This window comes from Vulpes vulpes, chromosome 16 (genome assembly GCF_048418805.1).
Source record: "Vulpes vulpes isolate BD-2025 chromosome 16, VulVul3, whole genome shotgun sequence".
Classification (NCBI taxonomy): Eukaryota; Metazoa; Chordata; class Mammalia; order Carnivora; family Canidae; genus Vulpes; species Vulpes vulpes.
In genome coordinates this window covers 73,889,117-73,915,255 of record NC_132795.1, presented here as the reverse complement: position 1 = coordinate 73,915,255, position 26,139 = coordinate 73,889,117, and positions in this window count along the sequence as shown.

The window sequence follows — 26,139 nt, the reverse complement described above, 5'->3', positions numbered from 1 at the left end:
GAGAGCGTCGCTGCGCACATTCTGGGCCCCACTTCCACATGGACAGGCTCAAAGCCCGGAATCCACCCTTTCCTTTGCTCCCTCACCAAAGGAGTGCTCGCACAAGGCCAATATGCATGGAACAATGTCACTGAACTTCGGGGGATTGGAGAGCTTTAGCATCACCTGTGGCTCTGTCACCTGCTGCCTTTAAAGCCTTCAGCTTTCTCATTTTCCAGTCCCATCCATAGAAAATTGGTGTCACAGACTACATTTTTCTCCCTCCATGCCAACTCTGCTCCCTGCTTCTCTTTCCACCTTCAAAGACTCACTATCCTGCTTGCTCGCTTGCTCCTCGCTCGCTGGGCTAACCCACAGGCTGGGTCCCCTCCTCCGGGCCTGCCCCTCAGCCCCAGGGAAACAGTAGCAGAAGCTCTGAGCCTGCCTCCTCACACACCCACACCCGCAGACCCCACAAGCCACTCCTAGAAGGGGAGAAGCTCTAGTCCACCTCCAGCCCCAGGATGTTCCCCGGCCCAGACCAAGGGCTCCCTTCTCTTGGCATTCACCTCAAGTGTAAAAACGTAAGGGTCATCAAAACTCAGCAGGCAGGACAAATCAGACTTTAATGCAACATTTTTAAAAATCAAAAGTGATGCAAGATATCAATGAGGGATGAATGAAATACCAAAATTTTAAATAGAGACAGGATCAGCATTACTGATTTTCCCTTTTGCTCAGGCTCCATCATGGAGGGGCCCAGCGTTGCTCTGATTCTGTCTTGGGATGGAACCATCACAGGCAGGAAGATGCTCCTCAAAAGTGCCAGGAGGATGCACAGCTCAGAGTGCTCTGAAGAGGACTGCAACCAGCCAAATGATGCGTCTTGCCGGGGTTCCAGCAGTTTGAGTGCAGCCGCACCCAGGAGAGTCGGAAGCTTGGGTTCCCTGGTGGGCCCAGAAGACAGCTAGAGCCTGGGAAAGCACAGGCCGAGCTGCCAGAGGAGGGCTGTACACCCCAGTGTGTGGGGGCACCTGGGGAGGGAGAGGCAGAAGGGTAAGGGAGTGGACGTGGAGGCAGACAATCGGGGGTGGGGCAGGGTGGGGAGCCCCCCCAGGCCGGCTCAGGCCATCCTAACTGTACAACTCAGCCTTGGCCTCAGGGCGGTACAACTCAGCCTTGGCCTCAGGGCCTGGTAAGATCCCGAGTGCTCATGTCAAATGCCAATGACGCCTCCCTTTCCCCACAGAGCCCCTGAGATGCCTCAAGGAGAGGACAACTGGCTCCGGAGACCCCCTTATAGAAGTAACTGAACAGGCCATCAGTCCGGGGGACCCTGGCCACGGAGCCCCACGGTCTGGCCCATGAGTGTAGGAGCTCAGATCCTGACCCACATGATTCATCCGGCCTCTGGCTCCTGCAGGCATAGCCGGTCACTGGGGATCCTGACATCATGCCGAGAGGTTTACTGTTTCCAGCTTGGAAAAATCCAAACTAGCTGAGAGTGCTGACTCCCCAAAATTGAAGTCCTCTTCACCTCCGGAAGGGAAGCCTGTGTCTGCTTGGCCAGAGCAGAGAAAGGGCTGCACTCCTGCCCTATCACCCCAGGACCTTCCCAAGGGCAGGAGCCGCCCCTGCCTGCAGGCCAGGGCCATTTTCCAGGGATGTTCTCCATGCTTTACCTCATAAATGCAGGAAGCACTGAGCTCAGAATGGGTGAAGGAGGCTGCGGTTCCAGCCTGCAGAGGCCAGGGGACAGAGGAGGGACAAGGTGGGGTCACGGCCCTAGCCCCAGCCATGCACCGCCAAGTTTGCTCCAGGTATGTGGGGCGGGGGGGGAGTGACAGCTAAGCCAGTGTCTACACACTGAAGAGGCCTGAGCTTCTAGTGAGGACAGGTTTAGCTGGCTATGGCTGCCATTCCCGGAATTCTCTTTGCACCAGAGGCTTGAGCCATACCCACATTCACATTTATTCACTCAACAAACAGACACTCACTATATGCCAGGGTCTGGGCCCACGCAGACGAGGCTGTGTGTACATGCTGGCTTGTACAGACACAGACCACACTGTGCACATGCCCAGGCTGGGTGGTATCCTGCACCCCCTCACAAGGACCGAACAGAGATCACACTCATGGGGCATTCACACACTCAGGCTGTTCACACTCAAGGGCTCCCTCTCTCTCCCCTTTGGAGTAACACCCGCTTCCAGTGACAGAAGCTATTTGTTGGTGCCAGCGGATGACATACCCAGAGGCGTAGTGCAGAGGCCAGGGCCACTCTGGGTAGGATGACAAAGGAGGGGCTGGGTCCTGGGCTGGCTTAGGGCCCAGCCTCTGTCTCCCAGGCCCATTTGGTTCCACCGGCCTGTGGGCAAGGAGCCGTCTCAGGCTGACATAGTGTTCTCGGGTCAGGGGGATCCAAAAACAGAAACAAGACCTGAAGAATGTCCAAGTGTGGGACGCCTGGGTGGCTCAGTGGTTGAGCGTCTGCCTTTAGTTCAGGTCATGATCCTGGGGTCTTGGGATTGAGTCTCTCATTGGGCTCCCGATAGGGAGCCTGCCTCTCCCTCTGCCTATGTCTCTGTCTTTTTGTCTCTCATGAATAAAAAAATAAAATCTTTAAAAAAAAAAAAGGAATGTCCAAGTGTCATAAAATTGGAGTAGATTCAGTTCTGCTGCTTCTGCTCTGCAGGCCTCAGCTATTTACACACACCTAGCCCTTTCCTTCTTCACCCCAAACATCCCTCACCTTCCCCTTTTCTACTCTTGCGGCCTCTGTCCACCCCCAGCAGATGACCTGATCATCTGGCCATTCTCTCTTCCTAAACATCCAGCTTCTTTCATCAGGTCACTCCCTGTCTCAAGAATCTTCCATAGCTCCCCATCACCTGAGGTTGAACTCTGGCCGGCATTCAGACCTAGAGGGGCCAGAGCTGACCTTCCTGTTCATCTACCTTCTCAGATGCCTCCCTTCTCAGATGCCTCTGGGCCAGTGTGGGCACTGTCATTCCATGAATGTCTTGCCCTTTTCTATCTGTGCATCTTTTGCAAAGTCCTCTCCTTGTCCTGGAATGTCTTTTTTCCCTTCAAAGTCTCACCACCCTTCAGGATCCATTTGAAACCTCACCTCCTCCAAGAAGTCTTCCCTGATGATCAGTCCACAGAGGTGGCTCCTCTCCACCTTCTCTCTCTACTGTATGCTGCCCTGAGCCCCACCCCAGATACACTTTTTACCTTGTTGGAGGATTTGCTCTTCTCTGCTAGATGCCACACTCCCTCAAGGGTAGAACTGGGTTGGGGGAGCGTGGGGCACACAGGTGCAAACTTCCCCGCTTTTTCTCCTGGGAACAGAGCTGGGCACACTTATCCAGAGGCTCTGAGGACAGCACTGAGGGCCTTTCTCACCCTAGCCCACTCCAACCATACCAGTTTCTGTGATCGTCTGTCTCTGGAATGGCTCGTCTCTGGGCGGCCAAACTCCCTGTTCCAAAGGCAGCCTTTGCTGGCTGGCTGGGTGCTTCGCGGCTCCCGATCAGGCCAGGGCCTGCTCCGCTGGGCCGGAACCCGCACACATTCCTTCAGAATTAAACAAGATCTCTTCAGCTCCAGGCTTCCCAGCATAACGATGATCCTATTTCCTTTTGGAAGTAGCTTTTTTGCCCTCCCCGGGGTAATGAGGCTCACTTGGTTCCAAACGAAAATTCTCTGGTCTCAAGGCAAAGACCTCCACAGCCACAGGGGAGCATGAAGGATCCCATCCAGAATCACTGTGAAACCTGACACAAGGCCTGAGACTCTACCCTCAACTGCATCAGCCCTGGTGTCCATCCTGTTGAACATCTGGAGTGCACACGTGTGGGCAGATACAAACACGCATAGACATACACACAAACACACATGCGCAGACACAACACATGGGCAAACACAACACAGATGTAAACATACAAACACCCATGAACACACACTATTGCCAGACACAGACATGTGTGTCGACATATACCCACACATAAACACGCATGTGAGAACATATATGCACCACATGTGTACACATGTAAACACAGACAGATGTGCACACACGCATGTAAATACAGACCTGCATAGACACAAGCATACAGGGACAAACACACACATGTACCCCCCTGTGTCACCCCAATGGCCCCAGAGGTGGGCTGGGTAGGCCGGCCACCCTCACAAAGCTGAATCTCTGGCAAAAGCCCATCTCTCCTCTCCTCAAAGCAGCATCAGGAAAGGGCAAAAACATGATCTGAGGCATGGTGAGATCATTTCCACCTTCCAACAGCCTTGGCCCAAGAGATAGAGTGTCTGTTAGCAAAGACAAAGAAGAGTCCAATCGCACACTCCCACTATGGCTGAGTGCAATGACAGAAGCAGACCCAGGAGGGAGGGTGGGAAGGAGAGGAGAGGCTTGGGCTGCCACTCATCTCTGGGCTTCTGGAACATGGAGACACAACTAACTGCCCATGTCTGCTGGTTGGATAGCAATGTGAGCAGAGCATCAATCTCCCCCGCCTCCAGAATGTGCTCAATACTTGGATGTCAGTCTTAGAGCTGAGAATGTTGGGGTGCTGCCTCCTTGGACAGCAGGTGGGGAGGCAGAACCAGAACTAGAGGAGAGGTCAGAGGACCCTCTCATCTACGACCCTGCAGCCCTGCCAGGGCACAGTGGCCAGTGAAGGGCCAGGGCACAGGGCAGCAGTGACACGCTTAGGCAGCATGATCACACTTGTAATGTAGGCTCTGTCTATGCAGAACCCAGCAAACGGCCTTACTCTCAGCTTTGGAATCCGATGGGCCTGGGTCCCAATCTTGCTCTGCCACTTATTGGCCATGAGATTTGGGGCAAGCCCTTGGCCTTTGTTTGCACATCCACCAAAAAAGGATAATAGAATCCAGCTCACTGGAGAGCTATGGGGATTGAGTATGGTGGTCTGGGGAAGAGAGACAGGCCCAGGCATGTGTTTGAACCTCATTTGATTGAATCAGACCTGAATTTGGAGATCTGAGGAACCCAGATGGCCCTGTGCACAAGGCAATGAGATAGAGCTCTCTAACAGAAGGAGGTGGCGTCCAAAAGCCTAAGGGCAGTGAGGAGGATTGGGGGGGTCTTGCCAGCTTTGGCCACAAGACTGTTCCTGGATGGTGAGAACAGGGATACTTAAGACCACCCCCATATTTCCTCCACACACTGAGTAGGCACTGAGAGTCATTTCCTTCAATGTTTGAAGGAACACGGTCATTACAAGATCAAGAGAAGCCATAGCCTCATGACCGGCCTTGTCTATAAGGCTGTTGGAGTCACAAGATCCCCCTCCTTAAACATAGTCCACAGAACCATGATGGTCCCATGACCCTGTTCAGACTCGATATGGCCAACCAAGGTCACACGGCTCCTCCAAGCCAGCCCGGAATGCTGGACAGTCATGTGACCCGGCCACTGCCAGTCCAAAAACATGTGCTGGTGTAGAAAAAGGTACTCCTTCAATATTTCCATTCGTCAGGAAATTACTGTAATATACATAAAGTGTTAGAATAAGCACTTTACTGCCATCTGCAGGAAATCTGCCATAAGAATTGCACACTGCCCACCTGTGGAGTCAACAAAATTGTTATAAAAACATGAAAAAGATGTCCAAATAGTAACAGTATCTATGATATGAAAAGTACTTCCATAGGTGTGGTGCCCTCGAGCAATCCTGCTTGTGGTCTCCATCACCCCCAGTATGGGCTGAACTTGGGTGCCCCCCAAAAATCCATGCACTGAAGTCTTAACTTCCAGTATTTCAGAATGTGATTGTATTTGGAGATTGGGTCTTTATTTTTTTTTAAGATTTTATTTATTTATTCATGAGAGAGAGAGACAGGGAGGCAGAGGCAGAGGCAGAGGGAGAAGCAGGCTCCCTGCAAGTAGCTCTATGTGGGGCTCAATCCCAGATCCCAGGTCACGCCCTGAGAGGAAGGCAGATGTTCAACTGCTGAGCCCCCCACGCATCCCCTTTGTTATTTATTTTATTTTATTTTATTTTATTTTATTTTATTTTATTTTTTTTATTTATTCGTGAGAGACACAGAGAGAGAGGCAGAAACATAAGCAGAAGGAGAAGCAGGCTCCCTGAGGGGAGCCCGATGTGGGACACAATCCTGGGACAGGACGCCCTGAGCCAAAGGCAGGCACTCAGCCACTGAGCCACCGAGGGGGCCCCGAAATTGGGTCTTTAAAGAAGTGATTCAAGTAAAAGGAGGCCGTTAGATGAGCCCTAATCCGATCTGACTGGTGTCCTTACAGAGAGAAGAGATTCAGACACACAGGGAGACACCAGGGGGACGTGCACAGAGGGATGACCATGCAAAGAGGTAGCAAGAGGGTGGCCACCTGCGAGCCGAGGAGAGAGGCCCCAGAGGAAACTAATTCTGCTGGCACTTTGATCTTGAACTTCCAGCCTCCAAAACCCTGAGAAAATACATTTGCCTTTTGAGCCACGGGGTCAGGGGCGGCCAGAGCTAACACTGTGGGGGTCCTCACCTACTGCAAATGCCCCATGCCCCCATCCCCGAGACAGACTCGGGGTCTCTCTCAAAACAAACCCCTCAGGATGGGGGGCAGTCCAGGCCCTGAAAATGCAGACTAACAGACCCTGCTCTGCACTCAGCAGCATCACACCTCCAGCTGGCTGCAGAAGCACCCCCACCCGGGCTACAGCCCTCCAGGAATCCTGGCGCAGGATGAAACATGCAGGGCCCTCCAGGGACAGCTGCTGCCACCCACCCAACACCAAACAAAGGCCCCGAGAAAGATCTGCCTGGTGCCTCTGAGCTGGGCCTCGTGGGGGCAGGTCGGGCTGCCCTCTGCCCCCGCAAGGAGGGCCTGGCGCACAAAGGAGGCCCTCTGTTCTGTGGCGGGAGAGGCCCGAGGCCCGAGGCGGGGCTGAGGGGAGCCGCGCCCACCCCCTCCCAGAGCTGCGGCCAGGAGAGGGGCACCTTCTCCATCCCGGGGAGGGGGTGGGAGCTTCAGGGCAGGCATCAGGGAAGGGCCTGGGTCTGTGTTAGCCCCAGCAAGCCCCACAGTTCTTTTAGGAGCTCCCGAAAAAGGAGGCATGTTTAAAATCAGAATAAATAGAATAATAATTAATATAATAATGAATAATAATAATAATAATGAATCCAGCCTGGGTTATATTCACCTTTATACCAGCACAATCATAAAGCACAATTCAAAATTTCTTTATGGAGGAGGAATCTCACAGAAGCAAAAGTACATCGCTCCCCAAAAGTCATAATGCAACCCTGGGAGCTCTGGGTGTTGTGGGGGGTCTGAACTGGAACAGGAGCTCACACCCGCTGTCCTTCTCAAGGGTCTACAGGGAAAGCCCCTCAGGACAGATTGTCCCCCCTCCCCCTCTGCATTCTCCAGGGCTCTCACATCCACAGGTTTCAAGCCAGGTGACAAAACCCACACTAGAGACAGCTGGGCCAGGCTAGGGTGGTCAGGGCAGACAGGAGGGTGGGCCTCAAGCCCCAGTGAGCACTGTGCAAAGAGTCTCCCCTGGGTGCGTCTTGGTGGGAGACATCTGTCCCTGCGGGGCACACCGGCCTCTGCCGCCCAGGCCAGGGGTATGCTTAGCTGGTTGCAGCTGACTCCCTGGTGCTGGAGTTTGGCTCTCAAAATTGATTTATGGGAAACATGAGGCTGCTTGACATCCATTCGCATTCCTCCCCCATGAGGCAGTGGTTTGCAAAGGGAGAGAAAGGCTCTACCACCCTAAAGGGGCACCTATAGAGGTGAGGAGCCCTTGCAGAACTGGAGCTCTCTGCACAGTGAGCACAGCCACCCCTCAGGGGCCTGGCAAGGAGCCTTCCTTGGAGAAATGGCATAATCATGCAAAAGAATGACAGTAGTGACGTGTTGAAAATAAGGGAGCCAGAGTTATACTCATCCACATGCTGGAATCTCATAAACATATTGAGAGGGGAAAAAAACATATTGTACAAGAATACATATCAGAAAATGACACTATTTATATAAAGCATGCAAAATATCTCTACAAATACTTCCAGAAAACTTGCATATTTAGTGAAAAAGTTAAATTCATGATCATGAAAAATACCAACTATAGGATGGATAGTGGTTACTTCTGCTTGGAGAGGGCAGCCTGCAGTGGAAGGGAGGTGCATTCCTCTAGATTTGTAATTTTATTTCTATTTTATTTGTCCAACTGGTTTGTGGTGACACTGGTGTTCATTATATCACTATTTGTTTTGGTATATCTGAATCATTTTATAATAACAGTATTTTTAGGTGAATGAGGCCCGAAGGGGATAGAGGATGAAAGATAAAGTTCTGGCTTTATGTCCAACATGCCCCAAGCCTAAAGTCCCCAAAGAGCTTTCCAATGACTTGGTGCCACTTGGAACCACACCCCGTGGAGGAGAAAATGTACCCACAGCCAACCCTGGATCTCACTTCACTCCTGCATCACCCAGGGATGAGCTTCGTGAGGCACTCAGTGGGGTAATAGCAAGCAACCATGAAGCCCCCACTGTGCTTGAGGCCAGCGTGAAGGGATGTACCCCAAGATTCCTGTCTGAGTTTACCTATAGACTGATTCTCCCAGAGGGCCCAACCCTCACTCACCCTAGACTCTCCCCTCCCTCCAAACAGGCCTCATAGATAAATCAGGTGCCCCCATAACTGTGCTGGCCCAGAACCCAGGCCTGGGCCACAGCTGCAGCCGAAACCTCAAAGCCATACAGAGTGGCCCAGGCTACAGCTTCTCTTACTTCTGCTCCATCTCCTCTGAGAACTAGGAGTCTGGGCCTGGGTCCTGGTCCTTTCCTGCCCTCCAGCAGAACTGACAGCTGGGTGTGGCCTAGCTGACTGTCTCATTCTCTAATAGGCCATCCTGGCTTCCTGTGACATTGCCAAAGATTTGCATTTTTTAAAAAACTTTAAACATCCAGAGACACAGAAGGACTTGGAAAGGTGGTCACTGGGAGACAGGTCCCAGTGGCATGCACCAGCCAGGCTGTAGGAGTTGCTGGGCTGGGAGACAGGCTGCAGTCTCAAGGCCTGAGTAGCCCTTGGCCTATAGTGCCCTCACTGTCCCCTGCCACCAGGAGCCAGGATGAAGTCACAGCAAAAGTGCTCCCTTCCCCCAGGGGTCTCCTGCCTGCTTGTTTTTTGGGTGTGTGACTAGCTCTCTGCTGCCAAGGATCTTGCTCATTCATTCCACATATATTAAGCACCCACTACCTTGTGCCTTCCCGGACTCTAGAGAGTCTGTGGTAAAGTGCCATCCTTGCTCTGAAAGACATGCCAGATTGAGCTATGGTAGCAGCTCCACAGAGTAACTGTCAGAGAACTTTCAGGCTGCCCAGACACTGGAGAACAACCAACCAGACTCTTCTACAGATTGACACCCAGGAGGTGACATCATTGCCCAAGGTCACATTCTAAAGTACCGAGCTGAGGGATGAGCTGAGGGACGCCTGGATGGCTCAGCGGTCAAGCGTCTCCCTTCAGCTCAGGTCCTGATCCCAGGGTCTGGGATCAAGTCCTGCATCAGGCTCCTTGTGGGGAACTTGTTTCTTCCTCTGCCTATGTCTCTGCCTCTGTCTCTCATGAATAAATAAATAAAATCTTAAAATTTTTTAAAAAATAAAGTGCAGAGCTGATATCTAAGCATTTTCCATGTCATTAGATAGTCCCAGAAGCTCCAGTGACCCTGGGGCCACTATGAGTGTACCTCCTGAGCTCAGTGGTCATCACCAGGCTGTCTGTGGGGACCCAGCTGAGCCCAGAACAAGCCCTCCACCTGGGACTACACATGGGGAGATGCTGAGGCCATTCAACGCCACATCTCAGGCCAAAAGCTGCCCTGCCCCTGCCCTCCCTCTACTTCCAACCTAGGAAAACAGGGCCAAATCCAATGATTCTCCAGCATTCCCTCTCTGGGGAGGCCACATCCTTCACTGCACAAACCTGAAAGCTAGAATGTCCTTGACTCTGTCACCTGCCTGGGTAAGAAGCCCTGGCCCAGGATAACCATTGCCTCTCTTCCCTGCCCCAGGCTACCCAGAGGCCAGGTCCAGAGGGGTCTTCAACAGGATCACACTCCGTGAAAGAACAGGGGTCCGTGTTTCTGCCTAGAGAAAAAGTAAACCTGTGCTACCCGAGGACAGCTTAGGCTAAAGCTCTGCTCTCAGCAAACAGGCTGTGTTCGACTTTGAGCAGGAGCCCTCATAGCCACCTGACACAGGCATCCCTGAATTAGTTTGGGGCGAGGGCCAGGAAGTCATGGTGCACATCTCCAACATCCAGAATGATGGCTCCACCACATTTCACAACAGCAGAGGTGCACACTGGCCACAGCCAGCCAGCAGATGCTTTTTTGCTTGGCTCACATGATATTTTAGATTGAGGTTTGCTGCCAACATATAAGATTTGGACAGTTCACATCAAAGTCCAGATTTGAAAATAGGAGAATTGGCTTCACTGGGTGGGCATTGCCCTATTGCCACATCTTCCTGCTGAGAAAGGTGTTGCCACCTGGGATGGAACATGCACTGTTGGGTAGGTAGCTGCGGTGCCCACCCCTCCCCCTGCTTCCCAACCCCGAGGCCCAGGGCCCTCTGACCACAGTTCCTGGGCCCTGCCTTTCCTCTCCTTACGTTACCTCCTGGGTCCCTGTGCACACTGGAGTTTGCGAACCCTCATTTGAGGACCTGAGAACAATTTTGCTAGTGGGATAAGACAGCGCTGTGAAGTGTATGTTCCTGGGACAGCCCATCCCTGGCCCACAGGAGCCAAAGTGGAAGTTGCCAGCCTGAGAGGGATAGAAGAGCCATGGCAGGAAAGACGGCTTTGCTGTACGAGCTTCAGTGGTGGGGGACAGAGAGGCTCTGGGAGCCGCACAGACAGCTGTGCTGGGAGGGGAGGCAGCCCTCAAACCAGTGGGTGCTGTGCGCCCGCATTTTCCTTTGCAGATTCTACAGCAAGCCTCTTTTCCCTAATACAAGATCATCCCCTCTGTCCTTTTTTTTCCTTTTAAGATTTTATTTATTCATGAGAGACACAGAGAGAGGCAGAGACATAGGCAGAGGGACAAGCAGGCTCCCTGCAGGGAGCCCGATGCAGGACTCAATCCCAGGACCCGGGATCAGCACCTGAGCTGAAAGCAGACGCTCAACCACTGAGCCACCCGGGCACCCCTCGAAGGAGATGGTTAGATCAAAAAAGCAAATCGGACTGTTCAACTACCTCCACCACCACCCCCTCCCCGGACCTCCAGCTCCCCTCCATTCGAATTCCCTCCCTGGAAAACCAGAGTGCAGAGTGCAGTGTAGACACCCATCTGTGCCTCACCTTCCTCCTACAAGCACGCAGCCTGGCCAAAAGGAAAAGCAGACTCCTGGGTCAAATTCACTCAGGCCATAGGGACACAAAGGTGCCTGTGGATGTCACCTCACCAGAGAAACTGCGCCTTGGGCCTGAGGGTCATCTCACATCACAGCCCCTGGCTATGGACAGACGCCAGACAAAATCACCATCGCCACAGCCCCCGGGCCATAAGAAACAGGTTTATGGGAAGAGCATAATTTTCTGTTTCTCTGTATTTATATAAATGTCAACTGACCGACTTATCACTCAGTGGGCACCAAAGATTTAATGAAATCCTACTGGCAGAAAACTCAAAGTTGAGACACTTCAAACTGTGTACTTAATATCTGCCTGCAAATCAGGACAAAGCAGCAGAGACCTGGTGTGAGCTGTGAGAAGACCTCTTGCTTGGGCTCCCCAGCAGCTCCGGCCCCACCGTCCTAGTATGGTGTCATTACTGCTGACCTGCCATCATCCGCCACAACAGCCAGGAGCTTTCCCAGCAGCTGGAGGGATCTGCCTGGAACCTTCTGGACTCTCCCGCCCAGCCCAGGTTGGGTCATTGACCGGTCAGAGGCAGAGTAACATCTATGGGATGAGAATGAGGACCACAGAGACCGTCAGGCCCTTCCCCAGCCCGTGGGTGTCCCTTTTGCCTTCTGGCAGCAACCCCCCCCCAGCTCAGCCTGACCCCTGCCCCCCTGGGCCTTGGTGTACCACACCCCTCCCCCCACCCATTTCTTGGTGCCTTTTCCCAGAAATCAGCTTGTGCAGCAGGAAATGACCTCTCGGCTCCTTTTCCCAAAACAAGCCCACAGAGCAGCCTTTTCCCTCTAAAGGTTGACTGCCAATCCTGAAGGAAAACAGAGTGGGAATGATAAAATGGACAGCCTCGGGAAGGGACCGATGCGCAGCCAGCCGTCGTCTGCAGGTTTATGGCTAACGGGCCTGGCCCGCCAGCACTAATGCTCCTTTTGCCACGAAGCCAATCATCCTCCCTTTTAACCTTCGCCCTCCTCCTCGCCTCCCCCCAACCTCCTCCTCCAGGCCCCTCAACTGCCAACAACCTACTTTCCCAGCTTTGATTTATCTCCACCAGAGGGAATGCAAAGTTAGATCCAGCTCCACCCCCAGTACCTTTTGTAAGAGTATCTCAAACCCACGCAGGCAGGGAAGGACAGAGGCCCAAAGATGCACCATCCACATTCTAGAGACAAAGCCAGGGCCCACGCCAGACACCCCAATGCTCTCCCGCACACAGGACAGACCCCTGTACATGTTTGAGGAGACACACCCAAAGCCTGCCCTACATTGAGAACAATTTGAGTTTCTTTTGAGGAAAAACACTCTGCTCCAAAGGAGGCTCCTGACAGGCCATTTTTTTTTTCCAGAGTGGCTGGATAAATTGCTTTTCTGCAAAAATAAACACAAGTGAACTGCATTAGCTGAGCGAGTGACACATTAGTTACAGATGCAAGGCCTGTCAGAACATTGAGGGAACAGCTTTTATTGGGGAAGGGCTGAGAGACTCATAAATAACCAGTTGGCAATCTCGCATAAACATTTGTGTGTTCTCATAAACACCGCCTACCACAGGCGCTGGCCTGGCTGCCAGTGCGGCCTGGAAGAGTCCTCTCCCCCATCCTCAAGGCGGTGAGGTGGGGACCGGTCACAGGCACCTCTTCTCCCATAGTCCCAGCTCCGTGGATTCACACTCATGTGCCGTGAGGTAGAAGGAGAGATCCAAGCCCCATCCAACACATCTGCCAGAGAATGAGAATTGAGGGCTGGCCCTGGCGGAACAACTGGTCCACCATCCCCCCTTTACGTAGAATAGAAGACTAGGAACAAATAAAGGGATATAGTTGTGCTGGGGGTTGGGTTATTAACTAAAAGCCAATTGAGGAATTTAAAAGGTATAGAAATGCCTCCTGGATACGACTCCCATGATGCCCATGAGAATCATCATAGGAAAGTGGGATGAGGGCAGTGCCACCCCCACTCCAAGAATATAGGCCATAGAGGGTGACACCAGCATCGTCCATCCATCACATGGGGAGTCTGGGCTTCCTCTCATTGGCTTTCAGGGATGCCCTTGCCTTGGGCCCTGGGGTTCTCTCCTCTGAGCTGAAAACCTTGGAGCCCCATCTAGCTGATCCCATAAAGAAGGGTAGAGTGGGCCATATGAGCAGACTCACATCTGTCCTCTCTGCTTCTTATGGTACCTGCCAACTCACCAAGTAGCCTCATCCCCCACACCTCTCCCAAGCCAAATCCAGTTTCTAGAAAGGATCTGAAGCACTTACTTGTCCTGAGGTATGAGTAACAGTTAATGGTTCTCTGCATCCCCTTTTCATTCCTCTTTCTCTCCCCTCTGCCACAAATGCTTAAGGCAAAGGGACAAAGTATGAAGTGGTAAGATTTAAAGCAAATGGCTAATGCTCATAATCTTATGAGCAAATGGCTCATAATAATAATCTTTGTTGCACTTCTGAATCAGCCAAGAAGGGAAAAGAGTTGCGATCTTTTCAGGGAAGCGAGTATGGAGAGAAAGGAGAGAATATTCCCTGGCCTCAAAATGGCACTACAATAGTTAGCATCAAAACCAGCTCCACCGCCCACATCTCAGAGACTTTCTATTGATCCTTCACTTGCCCTCATATAAAGGTCCAAATCCTTAGACTAAGTGATCTCCTCCTACATCCATCCTACTTCTTCATCTAGTTGACTTCCCTCACAGCCCCTCATGCACCTTGGGGTCCAGCCAGACTGAGTGCATTCCTCCCCTCCTCAACCATGTGTTAGAATGTTGTGCTTTCTTGAACCTCAATCCCTCTTCCAAGAAGACCTTCCTTTCCAGTCCTTCAAGTCCAGCTCCCACCGACCCTTCCAGATTCAACTCAACCACCTCTTCATGTCTTTCCTTCCTTTGAGCTCTGAGAGAAATTTTCAATTCCTTGCTGCTGACTTTCCTTCTTCTTCTAAGTTATTTGTCTCTGTGGTCCATCCCCCAAGAGATTCTAAACCCTCAGATCTGTATCATATTAATCCTTCAGGTTCCCCCACCCTACCAGACCCTCACCAATGCCTGGGATATGATAGGTGTGTTGAATCTGTGAGGGAAGGTGGGGATGGCGTCTGGATTTGTGGTCATGATGGTGGTGGGGGTATGGTGGTGGGGCTGTGGGTAGTGATGGCAACTGGTCAGCAAATCTGCCCCTGGGCAGCCTCCCTTTTGGCTTTCATTGTGCCGTTCCATAAGAGCAGGGCTGTCATTGCTTTGGAAGAGAAATTAAGATGCCAGGAAGGTACAGCCAGCCAAGCACCATCCCTCTATTGAATCAAGCTCAGCGGCCCAGGCTCTTTCTTCCCATCAACAAATGGAATGCTTTATGAGAAAATACAAAGCACAGCCCTAGATAGAAATATCTAAGGCTCCTTGGCCAGGACATCCCTCAGGAGGGAACACAATGTAGCCATAATTTATTGCATTCAATATTTTTTCTTCCAATCTTATTTTTATAGACATTATTTCATAGGCTACAGGTCAAACACAGATGGAAAAGATTCCGACTTTGCAATAAGAGGTTTTTGGTGGGCCAGCCCGCTGTTCTGTGTTTGTGTGCAAGTAAACGCGCATTATCATGTCCTTAGGTGGGGCAGGGAGATGCTTTTAGTATGTGTTTGGATTTTGATCCACCAATTATGCCTTCATCTCTCCCCTAGGCCAGGGCCCCCGGATACTCCCAAAGGGAAGAAGTAACAAAACACCATAGTGAGGCAAGGGGGAGGAGAGATGGGCCCGCCTTTGAAATGCATTCTTGGCTCTGGCCAGACCTGCCATTCCGTGGGTCTTCAAAGGCCTTTGACCCAGGGACAGGGCCTACACCCCAATGGGCAGAGGTGAAAGGAAGTGGACACTATGGTGTTATATGTATGACTCTGTGTTGTGTGATTTGCACTGCTTGGGGCGGGGGGGTCAGAAAACTGAGCTCAGACTCCTGTAATGCCTTGAGATTCTCTGTACACTTTATACCACAGGTCGTCTCATCCAAAGAACATTTTTTTAAAAGATTTATTTATTTATTTGAGAGAGAGAATGCGTGCATGCACATGTGCATGAAGGGGGGTGAGAGGAAGAGGAAGAGAAGCAGACTCCATGCCCAGTGTGGAGCCCAACGGGGTGAGATCTCAAGACCCTACAATCAGGACCTGAGCCAAAACCAAGAGTCAGACACTTGAACCAAATAAGTCTCCCAGGCGCCCACCACCCCCCATCTGCAATGAACATTCTTAAAACATAATCTGGTTTATGATGTTCATAGTCTGGATATACTAAGGTTTGTTCAACCAGCCTCATTTAGGTCCAGGAGAGAAAGAGTATGTGCAGGAAGAGAGAAGGACAGAAGGGTGTGGGGAGATCCAAAGAAGAGAAAGGAGAAAAGGAGAGGGAGACAGAGAAGCTGGGAGAGGACCAGACCAGAGCAGGGGCTCGGGAGGTATTGGCCCAGGCATGCCCCCCTACACACCCACAGATGCACTGCTAGCAGGCATCACACCTAATGGACCTGAGCAAGGGGACCCCCCAAAGATGTGCCGCCCAGCCCCTCCTTCCTTTCCTCTCAGGGTCAGCTTCCAGCAGACTCTGCAGAGGGAGCATGTGTCAGAAAATAGTGGGAGTGGGGGAGGAGGGGGCAGCAGTCACATTGAGCTGCCAGGGTGAGTGGAAAGTGAATCAAGGGGGAGGGCCCCCTTGGGGCCTTGGGAAGGGTGATCTGTCCTCCCTGCCAGGCTTCTAGGGGGTTCCATGCAGAGGAACAGCTGTGTGAAGTGAAATGTTATGAGAGCCCGTCCATCAGGTCTCCAGCCACGGAGAGCCTGTCAGTAGAGCTCTGGGGGAGACAAGTGGCCCCCCCCTTTGTCTGGCAGAAATGGTGTCTTTGATGTTTATTGGGTAGACATTTCTATTGTGCACGACTGCAGTGGCCCGATCCTGGGGGGGCCATCCTTGGGGGGTCCCTGGTGTTCAAGCAGACCTGAAGAAAAGGTGATCTGCACCCAGAAAGCCTCTGCCCTCCCTGGGCCCAGTCACGTCTGCTCTGCTGGTGATTGTCACACCTCCACCAGGGGCCTGGCAAGGGATGGAAAGCTTTGAAATGAGAGTGGGTGAAGAATCTGCTGCAGGCAGGAGCCAGCGTCAGGAAAACAGTGCCTACCACCTGGCTGCTTGAGAAATCAAGCTCAGGTGCCCAGCACAATAGATGGAGAAGGGAATTTCGCAAAGGTGATCACCAGGTGTGGAAGGCACGTTGCATTTTGGCTACCTATACCATGGACACTTCCCCCACCCTCCAAGCGCTAGATGTCGCAGTGGGCTCTCTGACAATCATAGGGTTCCCCAACCACCACCCTGACCCCCACCACCCAAAACAAAGTTTCAACCTTCTATCTGTGCCCTCAGACTTTGTGGTGGGAGCCAACATATTCCCTTTCTTTTTAAGCCTGTTTGGACTGGTCTTCCGTCGCTTGCAGCTGATAATGTCTCCATGATACGCCAGGCTAATAACGGACTATGAAATGTTTCAAACCAAAGAACTAAATCAGAGTAAGCATGAGGCACCCAAGGGTCAGAGTTCCATAGATCATCAGGAGACAGGCACAAGAGGTCCCTGCCAGACCCACCCGGGATGGCCGGAAACAGTAGCATGACCTTAAAGGTGGACATGACCAGCCTCTGTTCTGAGCCTCACTCTTTAGAGGACCCTCATTTTACACACACACATGCATGAACGCATGCACATGCACACACACACACACACACACACACGCATGCATGAATGCACGCACATGCACGGTTAAAGAACACACGTCAGCTCCGTCCCTGCAGAGAGGGCACTCAGCACTAGCACAGCATGACCTCTAACCCTAAACACCCACTCTCACATGTAGCACCATTCAGGTCCCGGGGAAATGCTTCTCCCAACATTCGTGTTATGTCCTTGAATCAAGAGGAGACTGTTCAGATGCCGTAAGAACTTGTGGGTCGTGCTACTGACACAGACATGGCCCTGCTGCTCCGGAGGACTGAATGGTGAAAGCACTTAGAAGAAGACAGATTAATTTAAGTAGCGTGTCTCGGTAGCGGCAAACATGCATTTGCTTGCTTCTCTCTTTGTGGTTCCAGAGGTACCCACAAATTAGCAATGCTACAATTGTACGTGGCAGCCGAAGAACATTTTCCAGTATAAATAATTCATAATTCCCCCACATTTGCACATATGCGGGTCAAGATAGAACATGCATAAAGCGTGAGGCCGATTCTTTACCTTGGCAACTAGACAGACATGGAACAACCATAGGATTCTACTTTTACAAAAATTTTAGCTAAGATGTAATAAATTTGCAAAACTTAAAAATTCAGCTTTATTTAAATATTTTATTGAAATGTTTGTATTAGGTAAAATGCATAAGTTATTTTTTTGTTTGTTTTTGTTTTTTTTTTAAATGCATAAGTTATACTATTGGTTATATTTGCCTTTTAATCTCAATAGATAATTTTGAATATTTTAAAGAAAAACAACTTGTTAAAAACTTACATGAAAATGTTTTGAGGGCAGCCCAGGTGGCTCAGCGGTTTAGTGCCACCTTCAGCCCAGGGCCTGACCCTGGAAACCTGGGATCAAGTCCCACCTCAGGCTCGGTGCGAAGAGCCTGCTTCTCCCTCTGCCTGTGTCTCTGCCTCTCTCTCTCTCTCTCTGGGTCTCTCACGAATAAATAAAATCTTTAAATAAATGTTTTGATCTTTAACAATTTAATTTGCATTTCTTTTAGGGACACCTGGGAGGCTCCGTTGGTTGGTTGGTTGACAGTCTTCCTTCAGCTTGGGCTTTGATCCCGGGGGTCCTCAGATTAAGACCTGCTTCAGGTTCCTTGCTCAGCGGGGAACCTGCTTCTCCCTCTCCCTCTGTCTGCCACTTCCCTGCTTGTTCTCTCTCTCTCTCTCTCTCTCTCTCTCTCTCTGACAAATAAATAAAATTTTTATTTTGCATTTTTAAAGTTAAAACACGCATAATTTTTTAGTTAATTTAAATTAAAATAGCTTCAGTTATCCATTGCTGTATAACAAAGCCCAAAATTTAGTGGCTTAAAATCAATAATTTTTCTCTCTCACAGTTCTGTAGATGAACTGCCTTGGTAATCAATCCTCGGTGGCCGGGGAAGGGGAGAGGTCTCACATGGTTGCAGTCAAACGGTGGCAAGGTCGAGACTCAAATGCAGGTCCAGCTGGGCTGTACGTCCAAAATGGCAGCATCTTGACCCTCATATCTGGTCTCAGCTGGGACGGCTGGAACAAGTAGAGCCTGGCTGACTGTATTGCTTTCTCCTGTGACTTTTCCACATGGCTAGCTTAGCCTCTTCACAACATCTCAGTCTCAGAGGAATCCCACTTCTTACCTGATGACTGGCTTGTTCCAGAGCAAACATTGTAAGAGACCCAGGTGGAAGCCAAAAGGCTCCCCGTGCCCTGTCCTCGGAAATCACTCAGCAACACTGTCACTGCTTTCTATCATCTGAAGTGAGTCACAGGGACAACCCAGATTCCAGAGAGATATCTGCAGAAGGTCACGAATGCCAGGAGAGGCAGTTCACTGGGGGCTAGCTTTGAAGACTAGCTCCCGCAGGCTGCCCTCTGGCATCCCAACAAATTACCTCCCTCACACATCTGAATGTACACTCACCCTGTGAGGCCCCTGAAGTCTCATCTGGGACTTCAACATCTACATCACATCCAAGCAGAGGAGGCCCCTTGGGTATGAGTGCTTGGAGATGGCTCCTTTTGACTTGAAGATCTGTGAAAAAAAGAGATGAGTTGTCTTCCCCCAAAACCCAACAAACTGTAAGGAGGTAGCATAGGATAGCTGCAATAGACACTCTCATTCAAAAAGGGAGAGAAACTTGTGCAGAGAAATTCTGAAATCAAGCCAATTCCTTAATTAGGAGCTAGTCCTGTTCTCTGAGAGTAGGTGTCCATGGCTCTCGGCCATACTCTGAGTTATCCTTCATTTTCTAGAAGAAATGGTCTGTGTTTGTAGCCAAATTGACTTCTCAACCTGTCTCTTGCCCATAAAAAAGGACTCTTCATTTTGAACTCTGTCCCTTTCAATCTAATACGATAAAAAAAAAATTGAAAATGTGTGGGTTTATTATATAACAAATAAAAACCTACTCCATTAAAGAAGAGGCCCCTCTCACCCCCTCACACCTTTGAGGTAGTGGTGAGATTCTCAGTCCTATTGTCCAGCAGAGAGGACTTGAGAGATACACCCTTACATTCTTAGAAGTCCTGGTGTGTATCCTGGTGTGTGTTCTTAGAAGTCCTGGTCTAAAGACATGTCCTTAAATACTTTGGAGGTCTTTACAAAGGGTCTTACAGCCACAACCTTGACTCCTCCACCTGAGACCACATTTTACTGGCAGCACCCTGGATTTTCTTTGCTCTGAGGCCAATCCTTACTTTTTGAGCCTTTTGCTGGATGGAATATAGACCTGGCCTCCTTAGATTTACTAATTCTGCTCCAAAACTTCTTTAGTTCATCTTGATCTTTTCCTGTTTTATCAGAATCAGCTGGAAGAAACCAATTAGTACTTTCAGCCTAGAAGGGCTGCTAATGAACTTGTGATATGTCTAAGGCCAGTTCCAAGCAGAAGGACCCAAGGATTATATGAAAAGAAGGAAAGGACCAGCCATCACAACACCCAACAAAGTTGAGCCTTTTATGGACTCTAGCCCCATCCACCAGCTAGCCACAGTCACATGCTTTCCAAGCAAAGCAGCAGAGGAGATGCTCGGCTACACCTAGTCGACCCATAGAACCATGAGAGATAATAAAATCATCTTTAATATTACTCTAAACCACCAAGTTATGGAGAGTTTTGTTACACAGCAATAGCTAGCTAAAACAGCTCTAAATGGTCAACTTTGTTTTTAATCCCTTAGGTCATTACTGTTTGCTAGAACACAAATATGAGTTCTCTATTATAAAAGCATGATGACTGATTTTGCTGAAATTAAGACAAGAAAATAAATTTCAAAGAATAAATACATGCTAATTTGTGAATCATAAATGTCTTTATCGTATTATTCATCCAAACATCACTGCCCATTAACAGAACCCCTGATAATAATTCAATTTTGTTGCCTTCAATAATAATTCAATTCTGTTGCCTTCAATATTTTGTAAATTTTCAGTCATATAAAAATCATATCTATATAGTTTCAATTTTGTCATTTTGAAGGTAAATCCATCAAGGTTGAGAGATAGAAATCCTTTGATGAATACTTTGTTAGCTTGATTTATAACTTTTACATATTTAGACATACGGTCTGTGGGTCTCTGCTTATACCCTCCCCCCAGGAGTGGATATCACTAAAACCAATATAACAGGTGCCTGACCAAGGTGGGAACCAGAGGTATTGCAGTAGCCACAAGGGAACTTGTACACTTAACTGGGCTGGGAGGAACACCTGAACAATCACTCCAGAAAAGACCAGAGAGAAGCATGGGAGGTGAGGTGGGGTGGGGTGGGGTAGGGTAGGGTGCTGAGAAGCCCACATGCCCCATCCGCAGAGCCAATTACTGCTCCACAAGCCAATCTTAAAGGCCTGGACTGGCCTGGGATCAGGTGCAGGAAGACCACAGAGCTAACCCCATCCCCAGAGTCATCCTGAAACCTGACTTGTTCTGGAGAGCATCACATCCTTTGGAGGCCCCCAGGTCCAGGCCCAGGGCCTAGTGCTGGGCCAGTAGGGATGTATATTCAAACTGAGTTAGAGTTTGTTACTAATGAGTAACTGAGATTCATACTTACTACATCCAATCATTTTTACAGTTGTGAATGTGCTTCCTTTCCCACCCTTCTAAGAGTTATATCTGCAAAAGCCTCTTTGCTCCTTTGCAAAATTAAGGTGAAAAAGCTGTCCATATTTTCATGAAAAGTGTTGAGTGGGGAGGAGAGAAGGGGAGACAAGGAGGTTGAGTTGAGGAGGTGGCAGCAGCTGCAGGTCGTCTTGAAGACCAGGAGAGCCAGACGTGTGTGTGACCAGGATCACATGTATGTTTCAATCCTGCAGGGCTGTGCAGTACATGATCTGGTCCCAAGACTGCACACGTCTGGGGCCTGGGTGTAGCTCTCTACCTGCTACACCTGGGCTCTCCTTACTGATGTAGGGGGACCCTGGACATGAGACTCTCAGAACTTTCTAGGGAAGCAGTTGGGGAAGATGGCTGGAGGACCAGGCTCGCAGCTCCAGTGAGGAGAGAGCATTGTCTGGTTTTGAGTCTTCACCCTACCCCTTTCTTAACCTGGAGGCCTCAGGCAAATTACCTAATCCCTTTGTACCTCTTTCTCCTAATCAATAAAATTGGGATGATGATGATGATGATGATGATGATGATGATGATGATGATGGTGATGATGATAGTGCCTGCCCCACTGGACTGCTGAGAGGAGTAAATGAGTAACACAGGTGAAATGCTAAGAACAGAGCCTGACTCTTGGGGTAGTAACACAGGAAGAGCTAATGTTAATGGTTGTGAGCAGAGAAAACAGTCTAGGAGAGAGATGGGGTAAATGCAGATTTCTATAAGGGTTGTTCCTCAGTTAAATGCAGATGCATCAAGGAGTACTCAGCACTCCTCAGACCAGAAGTCTCTGTGTGGCTCAGAGCCAGTGCCATGTGCAGGAACAGAGGTGTCTTCCATGCAATAGCCAAAATATTTTTTTAAAAGATTTTATTTATTTATTCATGAGAGACACACACAGAGAGAGAGGCAGAGACACAGGCAGAGAGAGAAGCAGGCTCCATGCAGGGGGCCCAATGCAGGACTCAATCCAGGGACTCCAGGATCATGCCCTAGACCAAAGGCAGGTGCTAAACCACTGAACCACCCAGGGATCCCCCAAAATATTTTTTAAAAGGTCTCCTTGGGTCCAGATTAAAATTGTAGTCAGCCACCCAAGGCAAGGAAATGTGACTCTGGATACCAGTGACTGGTTTGTCCTGGATTTCTGTAACTTGTACACTTAGGAAGCCTTGTCTTCCTCCCCTACAGAGCCTCATTCTATGACACACTGAATAGTGGACTTGAAGTTGAGACCTGAGGTTGAAGATTTGCAGGGTGACCTCAGGCACATCCCTTCCCATCTCAAGGACTCAGTTTCTGGTCTATAAAATGAAGGGGCTGGACTAGATACTCAAAGTCCCCAGGTCACTATAACATTCTGGGACAATGATTGCTCACCACCTGCCCAAGCCTGGTCCTGGACCAAAGCCCACATCCAGCACAGTGTCCACGCAACAACAGGCCAAGGAAAGCCATCAAGATGGCCAATGGGGCTTGGTTGAGCCTCCTTGCCCTCCTTTTTGCAGAGAGCTCTCTCCCAGCCCCAGGAAGCCCAGGGACTTCCCAGCTGGGCCCACCTCAAAGCCTCCAGTAGGGGGGACACCTCTCTCTGGGATGCAAGTGAAGAACAAGAGTCTGGCTTGGGCAAGCCCAGAGGAATTAAGACCATGGTCCAGGGAAGTATCCCACACTTGCAAAGGACAAGGGGATGAAAGGAAGCCAAAATATGATTTGGCTGAGATCTCGGGAAAGGCCAAAATGTGATTTGGCCCTTGGAGGTGAGGGCAAGTCTGGCCTCCTCCCCTAAACCATGCTGAGCCCCCAAATAGGTAGGAGCTGTGAACCCAACCCCACTATAGCAGGTGCACTATTGGAGCCACTTGAAAGCTCACTCCCTAAGAACATCGTATTACACCAGTGACTCAGAAGACTAGAAGGTTCTGCAAGGTTCAGAGCCATGGTTCAGCATTCATGTTGCAGGGACCCCATGCCTTGTGTCGTATCTTATGACTATGGCAGTGCATCAACCTGCATGCGGAGGTTTCTTCACATCTGTGGGAAGGTCTGTGATTGGGCCCGGGGCACCTGTGTGAAAGATGGCAGAACGGCAAGCAGTTAAGTGTGCAGGCTCTGAGGCCAGACAGCCTAGGCTTGAATCCCAAGTTTACCAATTACTAGCCACATGACCTTGAGCTGTCACCTCTGTGTGACCCAATCCACCCATCTGTTAATTGGGATAAATAACAATACTAATCCATGAAGTTGTTGTAAGGAATCAACGGCTTAACTCTCTTATGGTGCTAGAACAATACCTCCTAAATTTCCAATAGGTATTCATCAGCATTACCACGTATGACAGGATCCACATGTGCAAGTGCAGATTCAAGTGCTCCCGTGTAAAGATTTATGGGTGTGTATATGTCTTTGAGTATGAGAACGTACACATCTGGGTGTCTGTGTGTATGTGTGTGAGAGACCCTTTGGTGCACCCAATGGTAATGACAACTGGCACGTATTGCGTGCTTACTGTGTCAGGTAGCACTCTAGGGGTTCTACAGGTATTCACGTGGAAATACACGCGAATGTGAACAGCTGAGCACATGTCCAGCCATGTGTCAGTGAGTATCTGTGAGCGTGGCCCATCAGCCCTGCCCAGTGAGACCCCCTTTGTGAGTAAGCTGTGTGAGACATGAAGGCTCATACCATGGTCTGCCTGCCCCCAGCACTGAAGGGGGGCAGTGACTTACACCCACCACCCACTTCCTTTCCCTCAGCTCCCAGCGAGCTTGAACTGTCTGCATCTTCTTTCCTCCAACAGGAGAGGGCAAATGAGGAGCCGGAAGAGGAGCCCACCAATCACAGGCTTCCTCTCACCAGAGGCCAGCCTTGCTCTTGGCTGAGCTCAGGAACAATTCCCACTGGGCCGGGCCTCCTTTCCACAGTGTGTCCCACTTTTTGCTGAGGGGCATCTTCTTCTGACTCACTATGGATCCTCCCTGGAAGGACAGCGTCCAACACGGGCAGGATGGTGGATCCTGCTTGTGGAGGAAGCCTTCACATTTTACCTGTCATGTTTCCTTTGCTTCCATTGTCCAGTGTCAGTAACATTTCAAGCATAAAAGGATATTTGAAAATGTATGAATGTGCTTTTCTTTCCTGCTCTCATGAGTTCATGACCTTCATCTTCCTTGGCCCGAGGCATCCATCTCTGCCTGAAGAGAGACAAGGATGAAGGTTTGATGTAGACAGAATGAATAGGGAAAAAAAATGCTGTAATGTTTGGCATCTGACATGCAAAATATGATTGTTAGGTCAAAAGTCTTCTAAACCACGCTATTAAGAGCCTGATTTTTGGATGCCTTCCTTCATCTCTTCTTGGGTGTGACCAGGGTGTTTTATGTATCAGTTGCCCAGACCAGAGGAGAAAGGGCTTTGGTCCCCTCCTTCCTGCCCAGGGGACCGCAGGAAGGGGCTGAGAGGAAAATTAAGCAGTCTCATCTGGTTTCACTCCAGAGAAGGACACCTGTCCTGGTATCCCTTTGGAACTCTGGAAGGAACAGCATCCCAGGGTGCTCTGAACCTGCCTGGCCTCTGCCTCTGACACTAGGGCTCTGGGGTGAAGCAGAGGAAGTGATCTCAGTTAGTTCGGCTTCATAAGCAAACGTCAGTTGCCACAGGCCTGGCTGCCAAGTTGTGAGCCGGCACACAAGTTGGGGCCAGGGCCCCAGTGGTACAATGAGGAGATGCCACAGGAGAAGTGGTGGCATACTGGATGGCTGGGAGGCCCTCTTGGAGGCAGTGGGGATGAACCTGGGTCCAGCAGGCTGGTGAGCTGGGGACACCCTGGGGCCCTGGGCAGATGAAGAAGGACCAGACCAGGAGTTACATGAAGTCAGCTTCAAGGGCAATCCATGGTTGGCCAGGACAAGAAGATGCCACACTCCAGGCAACTCCTTGCTGCCACCAAATATCGCACGAGCTGCCCTTGCATGCCCATTGAACTTGACACCATTTTAGTGGGAGAAGGAAGGAAAGATAGTCTGAGAACTGAGCACTTTCTCCAAGAAAAACAAACCATCACTGAACAGGACAAGCTAAACCCTTGGGCCCTGCAATGTTAAAATCAAGTTGAGTATTTTATTGCGTTTCTCACTAATCATCAGGTAGGGGTTGGGAGAAAGGCCAGATTCATTAAAGATGAATAAATAAATTACTTCTCTGCCCAGATGAATTGAAGTGTGAGCTAAGTTTTCAACCCGGTTGCACACACAAAAAATGGGGGACCCACCCACCTTTAACCCCCCTGCCAAAATGCCAGCTGACTTTTCCAGCTAAAGACAATGACCTGGGCAGGGGACCAGTCCTGGTCTGGATCCTAAATTGCCTCCTCCAGGCAGTGTGGACTGGTCATGGCAGAGGAGGCCAAGGTCTCCCTCCCACTAAGTGTGCACATCAGCCTTCTTGGGCTCACGCACACCAGCTCCCCTCCTCCTGGCTTGTCTGTGCTTTTTTGAAGGAAAGAACAAGGTTTTAATTCTCTTTCCAGGCCCTTCCTGTCAGGGGCATTTGGGCTCCCAGCCCTGGCCGCAGTCTCAGAGGCTGCTCACATCCCTCCTAACCCCTGGGGGGAGGTGAGACTGTGGGGTGTGGATTGAGTGAGGTCCAAGGTCCTACACATGGTGTCTGGGAGGAGGGGGTGTGGGGGTGGGGGGACAGGGAAGGGGAGAGAAACGCACAGAGGGAGGACGATGTTGCCACCTGCTGGAGGCCTGGGGAGAGGCTGCCCAGCTGTGAGCCGAGTTCCACCGGCTTCGGTGAAACCATTTCAGAATCTTGCACTCGGGCGCCTGGGTGGTT